The sequence below is a fragment of the Neovison vison genome, chromosome 1 (assembly GCF_020171115.1).
Source record: "Neovison vison isolate M4711 chromosome 1, ASM_NN_V1, whole genome shotgun sequence".
NCBI classification, from domain to species: Eukaryota; Metazoa; Chordata; class Mammalia; order Carnivora; family Mustelidae; genus Neogale; species Neogale vison.
The window spans coordinates 161,830,157-161,836,156 of NC_058091.1; positions in this window are offsets into that span (position 1 = coordinate 161,830,157).

Genomic DNA, 6,000 nt, shown 5'->3' on the forward strand with positions numbered 1-6,000 from the left:
TAAAGAGTCATATTGATATGAATACACTAATCGTAGGTGATCTTAACACGCCTCTTTCAGAATTAGACAGATCATCGAAGCAGAAAATCAATAAAGAAACAAGAGCATTGAATGACACATTGGACCAGATGGACCTCATAGATATATACAGAACATTCCACCCTAAAACAGCAGAATACTCATTCTTCTCAAGTGCACACGGAACCTTCTCCAGAGTAGACCACATACTGGGTCACAAATCAGGACTCAGCCGATACCAAAAGACTGAGATTATTCCCTGCATATTCTCAGATCACAATGCTTTGAAACTGGAGCTCAATCACAAGGAAAAGTTCCGAAGGAACTCAAACACCTGGAAGCTAAAGACCACCTTGCTTAAGAATGCTTGGATCAACCAGGAGATCAAAGAAGAACTGAAACAATTCATGGAAACCAATGAGAATGAAGACACTTCGGTCCAAAACCTATGGGATACAGCAAAGGCGGTCCTAAGGGGAAAATATATAGCCATCCAAGCCTTGCTCAAAAAAATTGAAAAATCCAGAACACACCAGCTGTCTTTACACCTTAAAGAACTGGAGGATCAACAACAAATCAAACCAACTCCACACATAAGAAGGGAAATCATCAAGATTAGAGCTGAGATCAATGAGGGAGAAACCAGAGATACAGTAGAACGTATCAATGAAACTAGAAGCTGGTTTTTTGAAAGAATCAATAAGATCGATAAGACACTGGCTACACTAATCCAAAAGAAAAGAGAGAAATCCCAAATTCATAAAATTATGAATGAAAGGGGAGAGATCACAACTAACACCAAGGAAGTAGAAACAATCATCAGAAGTTACTACGAACAGTTATATGCCAATAAGCTTAGCAACCTAGATGAAATGGATGCATTCCTGGAAAAATATAAACTACCAAAATTGAACCAGGAAGAAATCGACAACCTGAATAGACCGATATCTAATAACGAGATTGAAGCAGTGATCAAAAATCTCCCAAAAAACAAGAGCCCAGGACCTGACGGATTCCCTGGGGAATTCTACCAAACCTTCCAAGAAGAAATAACACCTATTCTCCTGAAGCTGTTTCAAAAAATTGAAGCAGAAGGAAAACTTCCAGACTCTTTCTATGAAGCCAGCATTACCCTGATCCCCAAACCAGGCAAGGACCATACCAAAAAGGAGAATTTCAGACCAATATCACTGATGAATATGGATGCTAAGATTCTCAACAAGATCCTAGCCAACAGGATCCAACAACACATTAAAAAGATTATCCACCATGATCAGGTGGGATTCATCCCTGGGCTACAAGGATGGTTCAACATTCGTAAATCAATCAATGTGATACAACAAATTAATATGAGAAGAGAGAAGAACCACATGGTCCTCTCAATTGATGCAGAAAAAGCATTTTGACAAAATCCAACATCCGTTCCTGATTAAAACGCTTCAAAGTATAGGGATAGAGGGAACATTCCTGAACCTCATCAAATCTATCTATGAAAGACCCACAGCAAATATCATCCTCAATGGGAAAAAGCTTGCAGCCTTCCCGTTGAGATCAGGAACAAGACAAGGATGCCCACTTTCACCACTCTTGTTCAACATAGTATTAGAAGTCCTAGCAACAGCAATCAGACAACAGAGAGAAATAAAAGGTATCCAAATTGGTAATGAAGAAGTCAAACTCTCTCTCTTCGCAGATGACATGATTCTTTATATGGAAAACCCAAAAGACTCCACCCCCAAACTACTAGAACTCATACAGCAATTCAGCAACGTGGCAGGATACAAAGTCAATGTGCAGAAATCAGTGGCTTTCTTATACACTAACAAGGAAAATACAGAAAGGGAAATTAGAGAATCGATTCCATTTACTATAGCACCAAGAACCATAAGATACCTGGGAATAAACCTAACTAAAGAGGTAAAGGATCTATACTTGAGGAACTATAGAACACTCATGAAAGAAATTGAAGAAGACACAAAAAGATGGAAGACCATTCCATGCTCTTGGATCGGAAGAATAAACATCGTTAAAATGTCTATACTGCCTAGAGCAATCTATGCTTTTAATGCCATTCCGATCAAAATTCCACCGGCATTCTTCAAAGAGCTGGAGCAAATAATCCAAAAATTTGTATGGAATCAGAAGAGACCCCGAATCGCTAAGGAAACGTTGAAAAACAAAAATAAAGCTGGCGGCATCACCTTACCTGATTTCAAGCTTTATTACAAAGCTGTGATCACCAAGACAGCATGGTACTGGCATAAAAACAGACACATAGACCAGTGGAACAGAGTAGAGAGCCCTGATATGGACCCTCAACTCTATGGTCAATTAATCTTCGACAAAACAGGAAAAAATATACAGTGGAAAAAAGACAGTCTCTTCAATAAATGGTGCTGGGAAAGCTGGACAGCTATATGTAGAAGAATGAAACTCGACCATTCTCTTACACCGTACACAAAGATCAACTCAAAATGGATAAAAGACCTCAACGTGAGACAGGAATCTATCAGAATCTTAGAGGAGAACATAGGCAGTAATCTCTTCGATATCAGCCACAGCAACTTCTTTCAAGATACGTCTCCAAAGGCAAAGGAAACAAAAGCGAAAATAGACTTCTGGGACTTCATCAAAATCAAAAGCTTCTGCACAGCAAAGGAAACAGTCAAAAAAACCCACGGAATGGGAGAAGATATTTGCAAATGACAGTACAGACAAAAGGTTGATATCCAGGATCTATAATGAACTCCTCAAACTCAACCCACACGAAACAGACAAACACATCAAAAAATGGGCAGAAGATATGAACAGACACTTCTCCAATCAAGAAATACAAATGGCTATCAGACACATGAAAAAATGCTCATCATCATTAGCCCTCAGGGAGATTCAAATTAAAACCACATTGAGATATCACCTTACACCAGTTAGAATGGCCAAAATTAACAAAACAGGAAACAACATGTGTTGGAGAGGATGTGGAGAAAGGGGAACCCTCTTCCACTGTTGGTGGGAATGCAAGTTGGTGCAGCCTCTTTGGAGAACAGTGTGGAGATTCCTCAAGAAATTAAAAATAGAGCTTCCCTACGACCCTGCAATTGCACTCCTGGGTATTTACCCCAAAGATACAGATGTCGTGAAAAGAAGGGCCATCTGTACCCCAATGTTTATAGCAGCAATGACCACGGTCGCCAAACTATGGAAAGAACCAAGATGCCCTTCAACGGATGAATGGATAAGGAAGATGTGGTCCATATACACTATGGAGTATTATGCCTCCATCAGAAAGGATGAATACCCAACTTTTGTAGCAACATGGACGGGACTGGAAGAGATTATGCTGAGTGAAATCAGTCAAGCAGAGAGAGTCAATTATCATATGGTTTCACTCATTTGTGGAGCATAACCAATAGCATGGAGGACAAGGGGCGTTAGAGAGTAGTAGGGAATTTGGGTAAATTGGAAGGGGAGGTGAACCATGAGAGACTATGGACTCTGAAAAACAGTCTGAGGGGTTTGAAGTGGCGGGGGGGTGGGAGGTTGGGGTACCAGGTGGTGGGTATTATAGAGGGCACAGCTTGCATGGAGCACTGGGTGTGGTGAAAAAATAATGAATACTGTTTTTCTGAAAATAAATAAATTGGGGAAAAAAAAATTAAAAAAAAAAAAAAAGACTGAGATTATTCCCTGCATATTCTCAGATCACAATGCTTTGAAACTGGAGCTCAATCACAAGGAAAAGTTCCGAAGGAACTCAAACACCTGGAAGCTAAAGACCACCTTGCTTAAGAATGCTTGGATCAACCAGGAGATCAAAGAAGAACTGAAACGATTCATGGAAACCAATGAGAATGAAGACACTTCGGTCCAAAACCTATGGGATACAGCAAAGGCGGTCCTAAGGGGAAAATATATAGCCATCCAAGCCTTGCTCAAAAAAATTGAAAAATCCAGAACACACCAGCTGTCTTTACACCTTAAAGAACTGGAGGATCAACAACAAATCAAACCAACTCCACACATAAGAAGGGAAATCATCAAGATTAGAGCTGAGATCAATGAGGGAGAAACCAGAGATACAGTAGAACGTATCAATGAAACTAGAAGCTGGTTTTTTGAAAGAATCAATAAGATCGATAAGACACTGGCTACACTAATCCAAAAGAAAAGAGAGAAATCCCAAATTCATAAAATTATGAATGAAAGGGGAGAGATCACAACTAACACCAAGGAAGTAGAAACAATCATCAGAAGTTACTACGAACAGTTATATGCCAATAAGCTTAGCAACCTAGATGAAATGGATGCATTCCTGGAAAAATATAAACTACCAAAATTGAACCAGGAAGAAATCGACAACCTGAATAGACCGATATCTAATAACGAGATTGAAGCAGTGATCAAAAATCTCCCAAAAAACAAGAGCCCAGGACCTGACGGATTCCCTGGGGAATTCTACCAAACCTTCCAAGAAGAAATAACACCTATTCTCCTGAAGCTGTTTCAAAAAATTGAAGCAGAAGGAAAACTTCCAGACTCTTTCTATGAAGCCAGCATTACCCTGATCCCCAAACCAGGCAAGGACCATACCAAAAAGGAGAATTTCAGACCAATATCACTGATGAATATGGATGCTAAGATTCTCAACAAGATCCTAGCCAACAGGATCCAACAACACATTAAAAAGATTATCCACCATGATCAGGTGGGATTCATCCCTGGGCTACAAGGATGGTTCAACATTCGTAAATCAATCAATGTGATACAACAAATTAATATGAGAAGAGAGAAGAACCACATGGTCCTCTCAATTGATGCAGAAAAAGCATTTGACAAAATCCAACATCCATTCCTGATTAAAACGCTTCAAAGTATAGGGATAGAGGGAACATTCCTGAACCTCATCAAATCTATCTATGAAAGACCCACAGCAAATATCATCCTCAATGGGAAAAAGCTTGCAGCCTTCCCGTTGAGATCAGGAACAAGACAAGGATGCCCACTTTCACCACTCTTGTTCAACATAGTATTAGAAGTCCTAGCAACAGCAATCAGACAACAGAGAGAAATAAAAGGTATCCAAATTGGTAATGAAGAAGTCAAACTCTCTCTCTTCGCAGATGACATGATTCTTTAGATGGAAAACCCAAAAGACTCCAGCCCCAAACTACTAGAACTCATACAGCAATTCAGCAACGTGGCAGGATACAAAGTCAATGTGCAGAAATCAGTGGCTTTCTTATACACTAACAAGGAAAATACAGAAAGGGAAATTAGAGAATCGATTCCATTTACTATAGCACCAAGAACCATAAGATACCTGGGAATAAACCTAACTAAAGAGGTAAAGGATCTATACTTGAGGAACTATAGAACACTCATGAAAGAAATTGAAGAAGACACAAAAAGATGGAAGACCATTCCATGCTCTTGGATCGGAAGAATAAACATCGTTAAAATGTCTATACTGCCTAGAGCAATCTATACTTTTAATGCCATTCCGATCAAAATTCCACCGGCATTCTTCAAAGAGCTGGAGCAAATAATCCAAAAATTTGTATGGAATCAGAAGAGACCCCGAATCGCTAAGGAAACGTTGAAAAACAAAAATAAAGCTGGCGGCATCACCTTACCTGATTTCAAGCTTTATTACAAAGCTGTGATCACCAAGACAGCATGGTACTGGCATAAAAACAGACACATAGACCAGTGGAACAGAGTAGAGAGCCCTGATATGGACCCTCAACTCTATGGTCAATTAATCTTCGACAAAACAGGAAAAAATATACAGTGGAAAAAAGACAGTCTCTTCAATAAATGGTGCTGGGAAAGCTGGACAGCTATATGTAGAAGAATGAAACTCGACCATTCTCTTACACCGTACACAAAGATCAACTCAAAATGGATAAAAGACCTCAACGTGAGACAGGAATCTATCAGAATCTTAGAGGAGAACATAGGCAGTAATCTCTTCGATATCAG